The following is a 21408-nucleotide window of genomic DNA, read 5'->3' as shown; positions in this document are numbered from 1 at the left end:
GTCAGGGAGACCACAAAGGGAATGCTGAATGGAACCCAACAGAAGGAATGGGAGTCCAAAGAAACCATAACCAATCAACTAAGTGATTTGAGAACAAACACTGAACACCAAATTAAGGAAGTAATGAAATTCATACAAGACCTAAAACAGAGCTTCAACAAAGAACTTGAAGCCATCAAAGCTGACCAATTAGAAGGAAAAGAGATAAAAAACAAAGTAGAGAGTCTTGACAGCAGGTTAGACCATGCAGAAGATCGAATCTCAGGGATTGAAGACAGCCTAGATATTATAGAGAAAGTACATACAACCATCCAAGACAAGTCCAAGAAATATGATAGGTCTATCCAACACCTGGAAGACACCATCAGAAGGCCCAATCTAAGGATAATGAGTGTAGAGGAGCACCTAGAAACAGAAGTTAATGGTCTAGGAAATTTGTTTAACAGGATCCTAGCAGAGAACTTCCCAAACATACAAAAAGATAGGCCTATTCAGATACAAGAAGCTTTTAGAACCCCAAATAGACCAGACCAGAATAGGACATCCCACCATCACATTATAATCCACACAGGATCAACCCAGACCAAGGAAAAGATCCTTAAAGCTGTCAAAGAGAAAAGGTTAATCACGTATAAAGGGAAACCAATTAGAATTACCTCAGATTTCTCAGCAGAGACAATCAAAGCAAGAAGAGCCTGGAATGACGTATGCCATGCCCTAAAAACAAACAACTATCAACCAAGAATACTGTACCCAGCTAAACTCTCCTTCATAACTGAAGGCCAAATAAAAACCTTCCATAGCAAAGAAAAATTGAAACAATACATCTCCACCAAACCAGCCCTGCAAAACATTCTTAAAGATGTCCTACACATAGAAAACCAACAAGAACGCAACAAAGGCCAAGAAACTGCACCCAAACTGAGAATCCAAGAACCATAGGAAGAACCCAGTTTTCACAGCCCCCAAGAAGGTGGATAACATGGCAGGAAATCCCAAATACCTCTCAGTCCTATCTCTTAACGTTAACGGACTGAACTCTCCAATTAAGCGACATAGACTGTCTAGTTGGATTAAAAAACAAGACCCTTCTATCTGCTGCCTGCAGGAGTCACATCTTGCCCGCAAAAACAAACACATTTTCAAGGTTAAAGGCTGGAACAAAATCTACCAAGCAAACGACCCTCATAAACAGGCGGGAGTTGCAATCCTAATATCAGATAAAATAGACTTCAAATTAAAATTCGTGAGAAGAGATAAAGAAGGTCGCTACATACTAATTAAAGGATCTCTCCTTCAGGAGGATATTACAATTCTAAATATCTATTCACCAAACAATGGAGCACCCAAATTTATCAAAGAAACACTACTTTCCCTCAAATCCCATATAGATCCAAAGACATTAATTGTTGGGGATTTTAACACACCACTCTCCCCACTAGATAGATCAACTCGGCAAAAACTCAACAGAGAAACCGCAGATCTAAACAGCTGCATAGATCAACTAGACTTAACAGACATTTACCGAACATTTCACCCAGCAGCATCAGAATACACGTTCTTCTCAGCAGCACATGGAACGTTTTCTAAAATAGACCACATTTTAGGCCACAAAGCAAACTTGTCCAAATTCAGAAACATTGAAGTTATACCTTGCATTCTCTCTGACCACAAGGGAATAAAATTAGAACTCAACACCAAAAGCCACCAAAGAAAGTCCAGTATCACATGGAGGCTGAACAACACACTGCTGAATCATGAGTGGGTCATGGAAGAGATTAGAAAGGAAATTCAAATGTTCATGCTATTCAACAAAAATGAACACACAAATTACCAGCTCCTCTGGGACACAGCAAAGGAAGTACTCAGAGGCAAGTTTATACCTCTGAGCTCCTACATCAACAAATTGGAGAGATCGGAAACTAACAATTTAATGACACATCTAAACCTCCTTGAAAAAGAGCAGCAAGGTAAACCCCAATCCAGTAGACGGAAAGAAATAATCAAAATTAAATCAGAAATAAATGAATTAGAATCCAAAAAACTATAGAAAGAATCAACAAAACAAAGAGTTGGTTCTTCGAAAAACTTAACAAAATTGACAGACCCTTAGCAAACCTTATCAGAAAAAGGAGAGAACACACCCAAATTAATAAACTCAGAGATGAGAATGGAAACATCACCACGGAAACAACCAAGATTCAGAACATTATAAGGGAATACTTCTCAAAACTTTATGCTAATAAGTTTGAGAACTTGACAGAAATGGACCTTTTCCTAGCAAATATTGACATGCCAAAACGAAACCAAGATGAGTTAAACCAGCTTAACAGGCCCATATCAAGCAATGAAATAGAAACAGCAATAAGAGACCTCCCAGCTAAGAAAAGTCCAGGACCAGATGGTTTTACAGCGGAATTTTACAAGGCCTTCAAAGCAGAGATCACACCAATACTCCTCCAAGTCTTCAATGAAATTGAAAGAGAAAGATCACTACCGAACACATTCTATGAAGCCATCATAACCCTCATCCCAAAACCAGGCAGGGACTCATCAAAGAAAGAGAACTATAGACCCATTTCTTTGATGAACATTGATGCAAAACTTCTCAACAAAATTTTGGCCAATCGACTTCAACAATTCATCCAAAAAATCATACACCATGATCAAACAGGATTCATTTCAGGGATGCAAAGCTGGTTCAATATACGCAAATCAATTAATATTATTCATCACATCAACAGGAGCAAGAATAAGAACCACATGGTTATCTCAATAGATGCAGAAAAGCATTTGACAAGCTCCAACACCCCTTTATGATGAAGGTTCTGGAAAAATTAGGAATCCATGGAGCATTCCTCAATACAATAAAGGCTGTATATGACAAACCTACAGCCAGCATTATACTTAATGGTGAAAAACTAAAGCCATTTCCTCTTAACTCAGGAACAAGACAAGGATGCCCACTCTCTCCACTTCTCTTCAATCTAGTATTAGAATGCCTAGCTACAGCAATAAGAAAAGATGCAGACATAAAGGGGATCCAAAGAGGGAAAGAAGAAATAAAACTCTCCCTCTTTGCAGATGACATGATCTTGTATTTAAAGAATCCCATAGACTCCACTCCCAAATTACTCAAGCTAATTCAAAACTTTGGCAAAGTAGCAGGTTATAAAATTAACCCCCCAAAATCAATGGCTTTTCTATATGCCAACAATGAGAAAACTGTGGCTGAAATTAGGAAACAACTCCAATTGTAATAGCCCCACAAAAAATAAAATACCTAGGAATTAACTTAACCAAAGAAGTGAAGGACCACTATGATGAAAACTTTAAAATCTTGAAAAAGGAAATCAACACAGAACTTAAAAAATGGCAAAACCTCCCATGCTCCTGGATTGGCAAGATTAACATCGTGAAAATGGCAATACTTCCCAAGGCTATCTACAAATTCAACGCGATACCTATCAAAATTCCACCCTCATTCTTCAAGGAAATAGAGGAGGCAATCCAAAAATTCATATGGAACAATAAAAGACCCCGAATAGCAAAAACGCTCCTCAACGGAAAGAACACTGCTGGAGGAATATCAATACCAAATTTCAAACTCTACTATAAAGCCATAGTAATCAAAACAGCTTGGTATTGGCATAAGAACAGACCTCAGGACCAATGGAATACAATTGAAAACCCAGAAATGAACCTACAGACCTATAGCCATCTAATCTTCGATAAGGAAGCTAAAACAATAGAATGGAAGAAAGACAGCCTCTTCAGTAAATGGTGCTGGCAAAATTGGTTAACTACATGTAGAAAACTAAAGCTAGATCCTTATATATCACCCTGCACCAGAATCAACTCCAAATGGATCAAAGACCTTGAACTCAAAGCAGACACTCTGAAAATATTACAGGATGGAATAGGAGAAACACTAGGTCTCCTTGGCTCAGGTCGAAATTTTCTGAATAGAGACCCGGAAGCACAACAAATCAAAGAAAGGTTAGACAAATGGGATTGCATAAGATTGCCGAGCTTCTGCAGGGCAAATGACATAGCTGGCAAGATCAATAGAAAGCCCACCGATTGGGAGAAGATCTTTACTAGCCATACAACGGACAATGGTCTCATATCTAAAATATACTTGGAACTCAAAAAATTAAACCACCCAACAACAAATCCTCAAAGTAACAACTGCCCAATAAATAAGTGGGCGAAAGACTTAAAGAGAAGCTTCTCTGAAGAAGAAAGAAGGATGGCCAATAGACACATGAAGAAATGTTCAACATTCCTAGCCATAAAAGAAATGCAAATCAAAACAACATTGAGATATCTCCTCACTCCAGTTAGAACAGCAAAAATCAAGAACTCTAACAACAACAGATGCTGGAGGGGATGTGGACAGAAAGGAACCTTACTTCATTGTTGGTGGGAATGTAAACTTGTTCAACCACTTTGGAAAGCAGTATGGAGGTTCCTCAAAAGACTTCACATAGATCTCCCCTATGATCCAGCAATCCCACTTTTGGGCATTTATCCAAATGTTTACAAACAAGACCACACTAAAGCTACCAGCACAACTATGTTTATTGCAGCATTATTTACCATAGCTAAGATATGGAACCAACCCAGATGCCCCTCAGTAGATGAATGGATCAAGAAAATATGGTATATATACACAATGGAATTCTATGCCTCCATCAGAAAGAATGACATTTCCCCATTTGTTAGGAAATGGAAAGGTTTGGAAAAAATTATATTAAGTGAAGTAAGCCAGGCCCAAAGAAGCATAGGTCCCATGGTTTCCCTTATTTGCAATATCTAGTATAGGTATGAGTCAAGCGGAAAAGCTCAGATAATGTGATATTAGGAAAATGAACCCTTAAATATGTATTTTAATGTTTTCGTTTCTTTCATGCATGTGTTTCTAACGCATTTATAAGATTATTTCTTTGTTGCTTTGTATGTCCCTCCCCCACAGTGTAACCCCCGCTTTCACTATATTTGATGTCAGTATAACATGTGGAGGAGATGGGGACAAACAAGTCGTTTAAGGATTCAGGTGGACCTGTTGCAACAATGAGAAGTACAAAATGTCATGTCAAAACCAGCTTTACAATGTCGGTGTGTGGGGTGGAGGGGGGTAAAATTGGATGGGGGGAGGGGGGAGGCGGGGAAGGGAAGTGAAGTGTAAACAAAGGAGGAGGCTGCAATGCTTGGTAAGAAATGTATGCCTTATCCTGCCCTTGTAATTGTAGCCCCTCTGTACAGTATGTTCTCAAATAAAATAAAATACAATTAAAAAAAAAAACGGAATAGGAATAAATCTAGGGTTTTTTTTTTGTAGCACAGACAGAAATTTTCTTAATAGAGAGCCAGAAACAAAAGAAATCAAAGGAAGTTTGGACAAATGGGATTGCATGAAACATCAGATCTTCTGCAAGGCAAAGGTCATAGCTAGCAAGATCAATAGAAAGCTCACATACTTGGAGAAGATCTTCTCGACACAAGGTCTTATATCTAAAATATACTTAGGACTCAAAAAAAAAAATCCCCCAACAATAAATCTTCAAACAAACAACTGCTCAGTAACTAAGTGGGCTAAAGACTTAAAGAGAGACTTCTCTGAAGAGGAAATAAAAATGGCCATTAGACACATGAAGAAATGCTCAACCTCCTTAGCCATAAAAGAAATGCAAATCAAGACAACATTGAGATTGCACCTCACTCTAGTTAGAATGGCAATAATCAAGAAATGTAATAACAACAGATGTTGGAGGGGATGTGGTTAAAAGGGAACCCTACTGCATTGTTGGTGGGATTGTAAACTTGTTTAACCACTTTGGAAAGCAGTATGGAAGTTGTTCAAAAGAATCCGTGTAGAGCTCCCCTATGATCCAGCAATCTCACTTTAGGGCATTTACCCAAATGATCACAAACAAGTTCATACCAAAGCTGCCAGCGCAACCATGTTTTTTGCAGAATTAGTCACCATAGCTATGATATGGAATCAACTCTGATGCTCCTCAGTAGATGAATGGATCAAGAAAATGTGATATATATCTATATATACGTATATAGATATAGACATACACACACAATGGAATTCTATGCCTCCATTAGAAAGAATGCCATTACCCCATTTGTTAGGAAATGGAAAGACTTGGTAAAAATTAAATTAAGTGAAGTAAGCCAGGCCCAAAGAAACATAGGTCCATGGTTTCCCTTGTTTGCAAGGACTAGTACATGTCTAGGACAAGCAGAGAAGATCAAAGGCTATGTACATATGACCATATAAAATGATGTTAAGCGAAATGTACCCCAAGTCAGAGACATAGTGGTTTTTTCTTTCTTGCTTTTGTTTTTAATATAATGTACTATGTGATTCTTTTGTAGGTTCATCCCCCCCCATGGTATAATCCCTGTTTTCACTGTATTTGATCAAGTGTTCTGCATTTTGTATATACATTTTTGTAATTTGGGGAGTGGAAGGGATATAGCAGAATGCTTAAATGGGGATGCAGGTTGACCTATTGTGATGATGAGATGTAGAGGACACTGTGTCAAAAATGAATTTACAGTGTCGGGCAGGGGTCAAGAAGGGAGGAGTTGGGGAGGTGGGGAGGGAAGGGCTAGGGGAAAAACAAAGGAGGAGGTAACAATGCTCGATAGGAAATGAACTCATTACCCTACTCATGTAACTGTAAACCCTCTGTGCAGTAATTTTACAATAAAAAATATAAAAAAATCTCTGCCTGGTGTAGATTTCCAATGCTGCCCTCGGCATTGCATTTTTTGCCTTTTTTGGCTGTGGTTAGGTCTGCCTGTCCAGTGGATCAATAGTCTTCAAGGCATCTTGGTCCTGAAGTGGACTTGAATTATCCATTGGTTGTTGGAACCAGGCCAAGGACAGGACAAAACCACTTCCAGGGCCTGGCTTCTTCATTCCCCATGCAACTAGGATTGCAAGCAGTATTTCTCTGAATTTGTGCCCAGAAAAATCACTGAACCAAAAGGCAAAGTCACCAAACACCTCCTATAGCACATCAATTTTGACATTATTATGGTAAGATGAAAATCTTATTCTTTGTAGAAAAATCCCATTAAAGTCTAAATGGGAAATATGCTAATTTCAGCAATCTTGAATCTCCTTCCTCTTTTTTTTTTCTCTCCAGTATCTTTTCTTGTTTTGGAACAAGTGTCATGGACTGTCCAACCATTTAAAAGGAAGCTTAGTCCATTAATTTTATAGAAAAGGAATGCAGCCTGCCTGCATGTGAAGGCAACTTTGAGTATAATGTTAATCTGATAATTCACATCATTGAATTTTCAAAGTTGTTTTGATAAATTTTTGTTAAACCATTCGTTAAAGAGGTTCCAAATAGCAATAATAAAAACCAATGTTTTGCTTTCTAAGATGGTTTTAAAAGCTAGTAATTCAACAAACACATTCTATCCTTCCACGATTCCATGGTGAATAATTTCTCTTTTATAATTGCCCTTACCACTGACTCCCTCCCTTCAATCTTGCAGCTTTATTCAGTTTTATTGTTACAGCTTTCATTTTGGTACTAGCATCCATAATCTCCTTGTAGTATTTGACAATGAGATTTCATTTGTTGTTAGAGAGCTCAATTTATATTTATTTATATTTCCAAAGGCAGCCTCTTGAGCATATCATAGAGCATAAAATCTTGAATATCATTAACGTGATCTTATACAACTATTCCATAAATTAATATAAGTACCACATAAATGTGCATTTTCATATAATTTTTAAAATGCAAAGTAGTTACATATATATGTCAAAAATAATTCAGACCACTAGTAGAAGACACTAAGCTAAACCTTTTGCATCTTCATCAATATTCTTTGTAAAATTTTCTTTCACCTTAGAGCCTTCTTTTCCTAGCAAGAAGTTATAAGTGATGTCCTTGGATTTTAGTGACCTCTGAGTAACCTCTTTTCTTTCCACCACCAGTTAGTCCCTCATGTTAAATAACTGAGGAATAACTTGGCCCAATGTGCCTGCAAGAGGAGTACCCAAGTCGACTGTCTGTGCCCAATCTACCCTTTGTTTGGGAATGGGGTATCAGAGAGAGGGGTGTCAGGGATCAGGTAGCTGGAACCATGGTGTTATGAATTATGGGTAGCAGAAAAGAGTAGTAGAGACTAGGATACCAGGGAAAGGGTAACTGTGACTGTAATTGCTGAGTTGCAGTGTCAGGAAATTGGGTAGCAGCTACAGCTTTGCAGGGGTTGGGCTAGCTAATACAGGCATCCAGAACTGTTTAGTAGGGACAAGGAAGCATAGACAAAGTGAAAGAGCAAAAGTTGTGAGGGATTGTGGGGCACAATCAGGGTAAAAAGGTCATGAGTGTGCAAACTGGGTAGCCAGTACTATGGTAGAAGCAATTTTCATGGTGGACTGATGTGGTGCAGAGCTCTGGGTTTGCCTCTCCAGTTTTGGCTGTTAGATCTTTAGGGAAACTACCTCTAGCAACTATTATCAGCTTGTTGTGTTCAGGCACGTGCCATCTATAAATGTCTACTCCAAGTAGATTGCATTCTTTGACACCAGTTATAGGATCTTTGCTCTAAGCATCCTGAGAGACCACACTCCACAATGCTGCAGAACAGGCTCCACATAGTGAGCTGCAATCACCTCATACAACTCTTGCTGCTCCTCTCCAATGTCAATTATGATAGCAAGGGATCTGAGATGTGCTCAGCAGCAGTGCTCTGGGAAGCTACCAATTCTTACTCTGGCATTCTGGGAGCTCCCTAGCAATGGGAAAGAGCACTTGCTGTGGCTCTTCCAACTTCTCTCTGTGGCTCTGGACAGCCAGACTCTTGTACCTCAGATGGGTTACTTTGATGTCCAGGTGGCCTTAAACTTGCTCTATCTTCTCTCTCTAGGTGCTCTTCAGCTTCAGTTTCAGCTGCCTCTCCTTTTCCCTCCAGGTAGCTCACTTCATCCCCACATCCTTTGAATTCTGCTTCATATCACACCAAGGCCTTCCACTTTATCATTTACCTCTGTAGCTGTGAATCTGGCACAACAAGCTATATGTAACTTCTGTATCTGTTTATCAAGATTTGAGTTGGAATCCAAGGTGGTACTAGCTCACTGAGAACATGGGAAGCATCTTAAATACTCCCATGCCATTCACTGCTCATTGAGAAAGATGCAATTGTGTTGTGGTCAGTCTCTCCTTCTCCATTTCTGGCTCAGCAGAATAAAGTGAATTCACAATGGAGCTACCAGACAGCTGCTATGTCAGAAAGTGACCCAACGAAAGATAATTTTGCGAGGGGATACTTATCAAATGTAGTAGGATGAATGCACATATTTATAGGACACTACTAAGGGCTTTCATCTGACTAGTTATGTTATGTCCAAAATGGCAGACCAATCTTAGGCTCTCGCCTAGATCTTCCTGTTCTGAAGGCCCTGAAGACTCCTACATACAACTCAGACTTAATGACATGGGTAAATAAAACAGTAGGTGAGAGCCGGGCGCTGGTGGCCCACGCCTGTAATCCTAGCTACTCAGGAGGCTGAGATCTGAGGATCGCGGTTCAAAGCCAGCCTGGGCAGGAGAGACCATGAGACTCCTATCTCCAATAAATCACCGGAAAACCGGAAGTGGCGCTGTAGCTCAAGTGGTAGAGCGCTCTCCTTGAGCTGAAGAGCTGAGGGAGAGCGCCCAGGCCCAGAGTTCAAGCCCCACGACCGACAAAAAAACAAAAACAAAAACAAAAACAGTAGGTGAGTATGGATTAGTATTCTGAAGGTATGCTAAGTTGTTGTCTTGTCATGACTACCATGAAATCAATGTCCTTTCTCTGACCTTCACCATAGTTCTTTATTTGGCAAAATTGGCAAGTTTCTTAGTGTGCCACTTTCTCCTGTTAGTTCAGTGCACAGGTTAAAACTGAAGAATTAGAAAAATTAGGGCTGAGTCCATTTTACAATTTGCTAATTTGCTAACTGCTGATTCTGCTTCTGTAAACTTGCTTACGCTGGCACTGACCCTTCCCTTCCCAAAAATGAGCTAACAAGTTTCAGGGACCAGATGTCGGCCCCAGGACAAGGTCAGTGGTCATAGATAAAGAACAGACAGTACGTGTTCCTCAGTTCCCATTTAGAAATTCCCCAGACAGGACCTTGAGATAACGACGACCTGGCAAGACCACAAGCTAAGCCAAATGTCAACCAATCATAGGCCTGTAACCATGTAAACCCCCCTTAAACCAACCATAGGCCAGTCATTTTACAAAATTTCCCACGTGGCAAAGTGATTGTTGGCGTATATGATGACCTTTAAATGAACCAATCATGGGATGCTTTGTGTTATGCGTTAATCTTGTGGTTTTTGCCTTTAAAAAAGGGCTTGTAACCACTTCTCGGGGCTCCCTGTCTGCTCGGGCCAGAGAGTCCGTTTGTGCAAACGTCAAATAAACTCCTCTTGCTTATTGCATGTCCCGGCCTGGAGTCTGAGTTTCTGGGGCGCCCTCCCGTTGATGAAAGTATCCCAGGAGTCTGGGGTCTTTCAAAAACATTAAGCATGCCAAACCATGGGTTTCCATTGTCCTAGTAGAAGTTTTGCATTCTAGGATCTTCCTTCTAGGTAAGTCTATTCTTGGGCCCTCATATGCATATGCTCACAGAAGTGAATGTCTCACAAACCATGGAACATAGTTGGCCAATGATGATTAGCTCACACAGAGACTCAAGAAGTTTGGGTCTGTAGCCTTTCTGAGAGGCCTTGGACTAGGTACTGTGGGCAACATTGACAGTAATTCCTCAGAGCAATACCACTGGCAGCAAGTGAGCCCTGACTACTACTTAGCCCTTACTTGTTCTCCCTCGGGTATGAACACATGAACAAACCCAGTTTAGCTTATTGCACAGTGTCCTCATCAATGAAATCATTTTGAGCCTAGGAGAAACTCTCCATTTGAAAAGCAGTACACATAAGAAGCAGATGATGGCCCACACTCAAATGCTTCAGGAGAACAGAGTGTAAGGGTGTCTACACAGTTGGGAAATAGGATTCTGAGGGGTAGGAAGGGATGATTTTAGATAGCAAACTTAGAAGTAATTATACGAATTCCTAACCTAACTTTCTTCTGCCCCTCAGATTCAATTCAGGAAGTGGTGGAATGTTTATAATCACAAAATGGAGTTTTTAATCCCAGGCCCAAACTTTAGGTGTTCTTGTTACGTCTTCACACCTGCCACTGATGTAAACAGTCAGAAGGGCAAAGGGGAAGGGACCCCCTGCACAGAAATATAAATGGAGCTTACAAGCCACTGCAATCTCTGACTTTCTATGTTGAAGGTAAGATAAAAGGCAGTTTGAGTTTCTAAGAACTCAGTTTCTAGGCTACATGGCTCCTTCAGAACTTCTTTCCCTCCTCCTGTGTTTTGAGAGCAACAGTTAGTACAGTACTTCTGTCTCTTAGGGGCAATCTTTCTCTTCACACAATGCTTAAAGTAGACAATAGGTGGAAGCTGCCATTAAATAAAAAAAGTATGAAATCAGGCTGGGAAGATGGCTCAGTGGTAGAGCGCTTGCCTTGCATGCATGAGGCCCTGGGTTCAATTACTCAGCACCACATAAGCAAAAAGAAAAAAGCCGGAAGTGGCGCTGTGGCTCAAGTGGTAGAGTACGAGCCTTGAGTTGAAGAGCTGAGGGACAGCGCCCAGGCCCAGAGTTCAGGCCCCAGGACCGGACCGTGCCCCTCCCCAAAAAAGTATGAAATAGCACACAGTGAGTGCTTCCCCTGAATTCCTGGACCTAACAATCTCTCATTTCTGCAAGGCAAGCACTCTACCACTGAGCCACCTTCCCAGCCCCCAATTTCTCATTTCTGAAGAAAAAATGATTATGGGTGAGTACTAACAGCCTCCATTGCATGGTGAGCTTAGAACACTTTTCCCAAGGCAGGTTCTGTCCAGGTATTAGGATGGATGAGATCTACTGGATCAATGAACTTACAGACAATGCAAGACAGAAAAGTCTAAGAGACTGAGTCTCAAAAGAAGAAACTGGACCAAGGAGAGAAAACTTATCATTGCTGGAAATGGAGAAATTCAGAGAATGTTTCTCTGAATACAGACAGGGTAAAATTATAACAAAGTTCTAAGTTGTGGCTCATTAGTAGAAACTATTAAGTCAACCTCATTAAAGCTAAAAATAAAACTTATAAAAATAAAAAAACTATTTGGATTTCAGTACTAACATCTATTTTAAGATGTGTGTGTATGTGTGTGTGTGTGTGTGTGTGTGTGTGTGTGTGTGTGTGTGTGTGGAGTCTGAGTTTATGTATGGGACAGCATTGGTTCTTAAAAATCACAATAATGACGCTGTCCTTTAGGTTTTCAATTGAAGTCTGGTGGTGTTCTAGCTCTACCAGTTGAAACACACAATTCTCAATTTCTTCTGATTAACTGCAGATAAACATGTAATGGATATGTCAAGCTGGGTTGGTTTCAGTTCTACTCTGTCGATATTATGTTCACAATGAACTATACCACTGTGGACAGGGACAGGAGGGAAAATCAGAGACAGAGAGCAAATGAAGGGATGAGATTGTCAAACCAGAAATGAACTCATTACCTAATTTACAAAATTAAAAATCTGGGTTGATGATTCTCTCCTCCAGTTTTTGTAGGTGCCCTTAAGGCCCATCGATGGAGATTTTGAAGGTTAACTTATATGATAATTAATATAGAGCCAGAATCTCTTAAGAAATTTTATGAAAAGTATTTCATTCTTAGTACTGGTTTCTCTTTGAGTGGTGATTCTATATGTTGTTGGCAGAGCTAATTTTTTTTCTTCTTGTCTTTAGTACTTGTCAGGTGTTGAAATCCTTCTTAAAGCTTTGCAACAGAAGTCTGCTATATCTTGGCACCCTGCCCCTAACTAAAATGGTAATCAACGTTTGAAATTAATGTACTTGATATGAGTTTTATTTATTTATTTAATTTGTTTTTGGTGGTGAACTCTGGGCCTGGTCGCTGTCCTTCAGCCCTTCAGCTCAAGATTAGTGCTCTACCACTTGAGCCTCAGTACCTCTTCTAGCTTTTCTGCTTAGGTGGTGCTGCAGAATCAAACCCAGGGTCTCGTGCATTCAAGATAAGCTGTCTACCACCAATCCACCTTTTCAGCCCTTAGGAGTGGTATTATTGTGCACGGATCTATCAAGCAAATCTATTTACCAAATGTGTTTATTTGCCACTATACATATTCAAAATTATGAATTATCTGATATTTTAATGAATAAAACTGTTATCATTGTTACCAGATATTGTTTGTCTCCTCATGCTGTAAACATGGAGGAGGCATTTTAAACTAAAACTACAAAATAAATTTTAAGATCTTGGTGTTAACAAATGTGTCCAGGTGTTGTTACATTAAACAGAGAATTCAAAATGGTTTTTCTTCATGAATACAGAGATCAAAGTTCTTATAATACTTTTTTCAAAATGCAAATTAAAGGGAAAATCAGTCAGGAGGTAAAATTTATATTGAATGTAAATTTTTAAAGAGGAAAAGAAGATCCTAGATGGCAGACTAAAGACAAAGCAACATCAGAGCCCTATATGCTCAATACTAAATAAGAAGCTTTAATTGAAAAATTCAGCTGGAATGTGAGCATCAGGCAAAGGCAAGCAATCAGAGCCTACCACCAACAAAGAAACACCATAATGTATATCTCAGAAAAAGGAAACAAGTTCAGACCAGGGCTCAACATCCTTATCCTTGATTTCAATGATACACATACACCCCCCCTACACACACACAGAAACACTCACTCACACACACACACACACACACACACACACACACACACAAACACACACACACACACACAAGAATGTATGCAACAGCTCAACCTACTCACATCCATTCAACATGAATCAAAGATCTTCCTGTAATATTTGAAACTTTAAAAGTTTCAAGTCTTGTAAATAATTGATAACAGATGCATAAGCAATTATTTTCTGAATAGCATCTGCTATGAAAATGAGAGTTCATGATTGTTATAACTACTTAAACATCTCTGAATCTCAAAAGAATTAAACTAGAGACAATCCGAATTTGGGGACTATATTTCTACCAGCTCTTCTGCAAAGGCTTAATAAGAAGTTATGAAATCTAAACTTAAATACCAAATCAATACAATTAATAATTGTGTAAGTGAAGTGAAAGACACTGATCAGAGACCTATGCTGTCTCCAGTTCTCAGCCAGCTGCACACTGTGGCACCTTTGATTCTGCAGGGCCTGGCCCACAGTTGTATCCCCAGAGCAGTGATCCTGCTGGGGTTGGGGCTGGGAGATTTGTGGAGAGGAGGGGTGGCCACGGGGGAGGCCAAGCTGGGATTGGGGGTGGTGGTGGTAGGGAGAGGATGGGAGGCCCTGGCAGAGGCTGGTGAAGGGAGGAAGGAGGCAGTAGCCCAGTGGCTCAGGAAGCAGCAACTGCAAAGGCAGCTGGGTTCTGGGGAGTGTCTGTGAGGTGCAGAGTTTGGCCCCTGGGGTCTGGTGGCTGGGTGAGGAGAGGAAGGAGTCTCAAATCCCACCTAAACAGACAATGAGAAATGAGACAACCAGTGGCTGAAGAATTACAAGAAGAAAGGCAGGGACTTGGGACTTGTAGGTAAACTCTGGGGGCGGGGAGGACAGCAGTGTTGGACAAGTGGTAGTCATGCCTCTCTGGAGGCTGTGGGCTTGGCCTCACTCTTGCCTTGAAGCAGGCACCGTATAATTCTGCCTGGAATCTTTAATAGTAGCTTAGTTTAACCTTAAAGTCTAATTTATTTGCTTTGCTTTTTTTTTTTTTTTTTTGCTTACAGTAATAGAAGAATTGGTGGGACAATCTGAAAGGATCTCTGGCTTCTTATTTTCTCATCACCCTGAGCTACAACCTGTGTGCTACCAGCTTAGATGATGGGACTTTGAAATTCTGGAAAGCAGATGCACATCATAAGGCCCCATGGCTTTGGGATTTCTCACATTCTTTTTAAAATGTAATTGTTACTAAGGTGTGTACAGTGATTTCACAATTCATGTAATGTGTACACTTGTCTTGTAGACAATGCCATCCTTTCCTGAGCTTTTTCCCAGTTTCTGTTTTTTTTGTTGTTGTTGTTGATTGTTTTTGTTTTTGTTCCTGACCTTCAGCTTGAACTCAGGATTGGGTGTTGCCCCTGAGTTTTTTGTAATCAAGGCTACTTTACCTCTGGAGCCCCAGCTCCTTTTATGGCTTTTTGGTTGTTAATTGGAGAGAAGAGTCTCAGAGATTTTCTCACTCCATCTGGTTTTGAACTGAGATCATCAGCCTCCTGAGTAGCTAGTATTCTAGGCCTGAGTCCCCAGTGTCCAGCTACTAAAGTGTTGGTTTCATCCTTCCCTGTTTGTGTTACAACTTTCCTTAACTCTTGGCACTAATACTACATATTGCTTGGCTCAAATCTGAATCGGTGGAACATGCTGTATTTTGAGGAAGGCAGGAATAGGAAACTGTAGGCCATAGGGACATATAAGCTAAACAAATCATTGGGAACATGGCATAAACACAAATAAGTTTATTGCCAGTTGACTGTGTCATGTCTTTACTGTTAATTCTGCATGGCCTGTGGATGATGTTATACATATCCAAATGGTCATTGGCAGAAATAAGGTTTCTCATCCTGTTCTATAAACAAAACAAAAACCAACCAAAAAATACTACCTATGAGTCCAGCAATTTCCTCTAATTAGAGATCAGTATGCCCTAGTTTATGAAAAAATATCCATTATTCAAGTGCTGCTACTTTTTCTAACCACAAATATAATGAAATATGTAGATGTCTGTAGAATTGCATATGAACACCATCATTTTAATTCACAAAAAATTCAGACATTTAAATGTTTATTTATCTATTTTTTGTCAGATGTGGGGCTTGAACTCAGTGCCTGGGCACTGTCTGTGAGACTCTGTGCTCAACATAGTTAGCACTCTACCAATTGAGCCACAGAGACACTTCTGACTTCTGAGTTGTTAATTGGAGGTAAGAGTCTTATGGGTTTTTTTCTTCCTGAGCTGACTTAAAACTGTGATCCTCAGATCTCAGCATCCTGAGTAGCTGGGATTACAGGAATGAGCCACTGGCACCTGGCTTCAATAGTCATTTTTAAAATGATGAACTGCTTGGTGCCTCTGGCTCACATATATAATCCTAGCTATAGTTAGGATTACAGGTATGAGAAACAAACACTAGGTGTGGGTTGTTCATGATGGTTTATATTGGCATGTTTTGATATTGTTTGTTTCTTATACTACATTGCTCTTATTTTTATTTTCACCTAGGTGGGGGTGATAGGTACTAGCCAGTGTTGAACCTTCTTTGGTTGAGATGGAGCCATGTGGAAGTTCTTGCCTAGTATGGCATGAAATTGAAATCCTCCAGCTCTCAGCTCCCAATGAACCTGGGATGATAGATGTATTCCATCACGCAGAGCCAGTGGTTGGGGAGCATTGCAGAAAAAACTACACTGGTCTTGAACTGATGTCCCAAATAGCTAGCTTTACAGGCATATGCCTTCAAAACCTTGTTGTATTCAATTTCACTTTGAAGTAGTGTTTGTACATACTTAGAGAGTACAATGATAACACACTACATGTTTAATATATAGAAGTCAATACAATTAGCAGGTTAATCTCCTAAAACATTGAAGCTAATGTATTTTGGTAACCTCCTGACTGTGCTAGTTATTTTAGAATATACCATAAACATGAATACAATGATGATGTGTTCTAGAAGATTGAAAGTTTATAGATATTGAGGCAAGTTAGACTATGTGTAGTAAATATATATTTATCCATTGCTGCTCTGAAGTACATTATCATATATTCACTGTGACAATACCATCATATATTCACCATGACAATAATTTTCTTGCAGTGTAGAATTTTCCATTTCATAATCTGCCATCTTTTATCTTTTTTACATTCTCCTTATAAGTATGAATGCTTTCTTGTTTCTTATAATATTTTGAAATTATTTTAAGATGGAATTAAAATTCGTTGAGTCTACTGTAATTATCTCATTTTGTTTGGTTTTGTGATGCTAAACATTAAGACCAAGGGTGCCTGAAAGTGATGCCAGCAGACTATATCACTAAATTTTATTCTAATTACCTCTTATTATTGTATTTTGATATAGGGTTTTATTGTTGCTGTTTAATAATATAGAGTGTGGTGAAGGTGGACTGAAACTTGCAACCCCACTGCCTCCAATAACAATGCTTTCTTACTAGGATCTGGAAGCACATAATTATCACTCTAGCTAACAGGAGGTTGAGACCTGAGATTTACTTCAGACAGCCTGAACAGGGAATTTTATGAGTCTCTCCTCTCCAGTTCAGTACAGAAAACTTGCAGTGAAACTGTAGCACAATTGGTAGGGCACTACACGCAAGGGAAAAACACTCGGGATTGTCATATAGCCCCTGAGAACAAGCCCTAAAACACACATATGCACAGACACACATTCACCCACATACACACACACTCTCACACACATGTACACAAACAAAATTGCAGGCAATGTTGTACCTTAAATTCTTATCCAGGGGTTGGACAACAGTCCACTTATTTGTGAAGGTTTTCCTTGATTATTTTGAAGGAGGAGGATAGTTCATGGGACACAGATGACAAGACTTTAGTGAGGAATACTTTATAAATGACTAGCTTATAAAAAGAACAGGAGCACAGCTTTTATCTTTAAATAGTACATTCCTTCAACTATAGTATTTTTAAATAATAATCATTGAATTATGAGAAGACAATGCAGCACCTCTTCCCTTCTCCCCTTCCCCTCTCTCATAAAATATGACAAAATTATCAAAAATAGTCTTTTATCTTACAAGAATGAACACTTGTAAAAATGTCTGACTATATGTGTAATGTTTGTTTTTCAATACTTGTTTGATTTTCCCACCTCTAAGTACTTGCCTTTTTTCCAGATGACAGCACACAGGGGCATCAAGAGCAAACAGATTAGGAAACAAAAACCTTACAATGTCCTAGGAAGTAGATGTCAAAAATAGATGCAAGAAGCACATGACAGGCTGAGAGGGCCATGAGATCCAAAATGATTTTTGCATTATGAGAGAAATAGTGACAAATAAGGCTTGGATCTGACCTAGGAAGGGCTCCTTGAGGCTGAGACCATGCCTGTATCTAGGCTTAGCTGAGGATGTTGGGAATTGACAATGTCCACATGTGGATATAGTGATGTGAGAGGGGAGATTTCAGTCTCCAGTTTGTCTTTGGGATGGTCTTATGTGACCAAACAGCTTAGATCATTGGGCTCTGAGAAATGACACTACCTACCTCACAATGGAATAGAATATAGAACTATGAGAGCCAAGCAACTGTAACTGACATTCAGCACAAGCCAGCTCACTTGGCCTGTGGTGCAGGAACAAGAAAGATGTTCTTGTGTTGTTTTCAAAGTTCAAGAGACTCAGCTCTCAGGCATGAGAGGTATGAGTGCCTCACTCAATGCTGCAGACTTTGGATCAGTGCCAAATCACGAATCCAATGTCTCAGGCCTTTTTTATAAGAAGAAACCAAGGGAATCATAAGGCAACTCAGGCAAGTATAACTATAACAGGAAACCTATCTAATCTCATCCAGCCCACATTAGAAACTTCTTCTTGTGTGCTTTTATATGTGTATACTGAGAAAATATTTACTGTGTACTTTTCAATCCACTCTATTACAATTACTCAATTTGAAGGGTACTCCCACTTTCACATTTCAAAGATCCATTCTTTTTACCACCTCAGTGTGACAATGAAACAGCCCAAACCCTGAATGTGCCTTATAACATATGGATCCTGGACTCAGGCTTGCTGGAAATGCTGGTAATGGACCTGGTCCCTGACTACCAGAAAGGTGATCCCTTCTATATTGGAAACTTCCTCTACCACTATAGAGAGTGGGAGACAATGGAGCAGTTGCTGGATATTCTTTTTATTTATTTATTTATTTTTTTTTTTTTGGATATTCTTTTTAAAAAGTGAATGTTCCTAAGCCAGGTGCCAGTGGATCATGCCTGTAATCCTAGCTACTCAGGAGGCTGAGATCTGAGGACCATAGTTCAAAGCCAGCCTTGCCAGGAAAGTCCATGAGACTCTTATGTCCAATAAACCACTAGAAAACCGGAAGTGGCGCTGTGGCTCAAGTGGGTGAGTGATAGCCTTTAACTGAAGAGCTAAAGGATATCACCCAAGCCCAGAGTTCAAGCCCCACAACCAACAAAAAAAAGTGAGTGTTCCTCTTTCAAACTCAGGGTTGATGAGACCCCCTGGCAGAGTATTGGTATACTTGGCACCTTTCTGAGACAGTTTCACTGGAGTCTGATCAAGGAGCTTGGCTTGAGACAAAGAAGTACACTCTCTGGCTAATTCCTTAGGACTGGGCTGCCAGAGCATTTCATTTGCCTCAGAAGCTAGTGGAGCCTTAGCAGTTTGCTTGCTGAGAGACCAGCATTAAAGGAATGAGCCCGTGGCATCCAACGTCCACCCTCACCTAGAAAATCACTATCTTGGAGGCCTTTGAAGGAATATAGACAGAAGAAAGGATGCAACTGAAACTTGAATTGGGGGCTTGAGTGCTGTCCCATTTGTAACACTCTACCATTTGAGCCCCAGGTCCAGTTCTGGCCTTTGGCTGGTTAATTGAAGATTAGTGTCTTTGGAATTTTACAAACTAGACTGCGTTCAAACTGTGATTAGTAGAATTAGAGGCATGAGTCATTGTGCATTTATTTGGACAGATGCATATAAGCATCCTCACAGAATTTGCATGAAATTGTGTAAACATATCTCCACTTTTTGTCTGTCATGTTTACATTACCATGTGGGTCTTAGCCAGTCCCATGTGTGTCCTGTTAGTTCAGAAAAGGAGAAGCATAGAGTTAACTTCCTTCTCTCCTTCCATTGGTACAGATCCTACTACCATAACTGGAAGATGAACAAGTGAAGAAGTAAGTGGATGTTGGCACAAAAAGAAGTTCTGTCCTTGAAAACTGGGTATCTTTGAGGTTTCTGAATCAAAGCCAACTTTCTTCTTTGCACACAAGTTGTGATTTTCACCAGGGGGTTGAGTCTTGGCACTTCAGTGCATAGCAGATTACACAGTTGTGGATGTGGTTGTGGTTTGGGACTCTTATGGAAGACAGGGAGGGCTGTGTATAGCAAGTCAGATTCAGTGGGGAAACAACTTTCTCTTCCTATCACAGGGAGAATTTTAGAGAATTATATTTAAGAAATTTCTAGAAGTGATATTTTGAGGACCATCCTGCTTGCAGAAGTCTCTTCCCACTTCCCAACCTGCAAGTCCTGCAGAAAGAAGCTCTAGTACAAGGCTCAGGATGAGGAGGGTGGAATTTCATTTTCCTTGTCACCAAACTGCCCACAGCATCGTTTATTCCATCCTCCTTATGTGGATGGACTTCTACCCTGATGATTTCTATGAACCCAAGAACCATTGCACCCTAAAAGAACTTACACAGTATGTCAAGCTCAACATGCCCTCTTCAGACCTGCTCTTCCACTTACATATTCTTCTGGACCAGCTGGAGGAACACATGACCCATGAGACCAAGAAAAAGAGGAAGAAGTCCTTGTTTCAATGCCTCAGAGCTTGTGAGTAGGAATGGAACCTGGGTCTCTAGAGATGGGCCTGATTGGCCAACAGCCCTTAGTACTCTCCAGCTTGGCAAAATGTCCTTTTATGGATATTCTTTGCCGGTAATATGTTCTCTTTTTGAAAGAACTTGGAAGTATACATTCAGAAATACCCTACCTTCCCATCAGTGTTCAGTCCAAACTCAAGTTCTACAGCTTCCCCCATTAGATCCTCATGGAAGTTTAGTCACACCTTAACTTCTAGAGTCTACTCTAAGAATCTTGTACCTATTTCCATTCTCAGTTTTGCATCAATGTAGAGCAGCTCCTGCAGAACTACAGATAAATAACCTTCAGTGATGTAGTCTATGGGGACTGATGGAGATCAGAAGCCATCACTAATCTCCAGAAAGCATGTGAACATAGAGTTTTTTTTTTTAATTTGTAGAAAGGCCCAAGCAGGTTTTGAGTCCTATGGACATCCCACATGTGATGCAGGTGTACCTGCACATACCACCAAGGAAGAAGACGATCCAGAATGTCTTCCATTGATGTTCACAATCCAGCTAGATCAGCTCCAAACCAGTCAAAAAGAACACTTCTTGGTGTGCAGGGTAAATGTGTGCTAATGGAAAATGACCCCAGTCTATGTTCAGTGAAACCAATAAGTGAGGTCCAAAATCTAGATTCAGTTGAGGAAAAGGAATCTTTCCTCA

General features: G+C 40.0%; 1 long non-coding RNA gene across 1 annotated transcript; it reads left to right on the top strand.

Annotated features, from left to right (window-relative positions):
- Nucleotides 1-12856: 12856 nt before the first annotated feature.
- Nucleotides 12857-16427, top strand: LOC138830210 (uncharacterized). The gene is made up of 4 exons (XR_011372926.1): nt 12857-12940; nt 14866-15054; nt 15946-16062; nt 16362-16427. It is a non-coding gene; the product is annotated as an uncharacterized lncRNA (long non-coding RNA).
- The last annotated feature ends 4981 nt before the right edge of the window (nt 16428-21408 follow it).

Source organism: Dipodomys merriami, unplaced genomic scaffold (genome assembly GCF_024711535.1).
Source record: "Dipodomys merriami isolate MVZ:Mamm:240054 unplaced genomic scaffold, mDipMer1.0.p SCAF_186, whole genome shotgun sequence".
Lineage (NCBI taxonomy): Eukaryota > Metazoa > Chordata > Mammalia > Rodentia > Heteromyidae > Dipodomys > Dipodomys merriami.
This window is presented reverse-complemented; position numbering and strand designations above follow the sequence as displayed.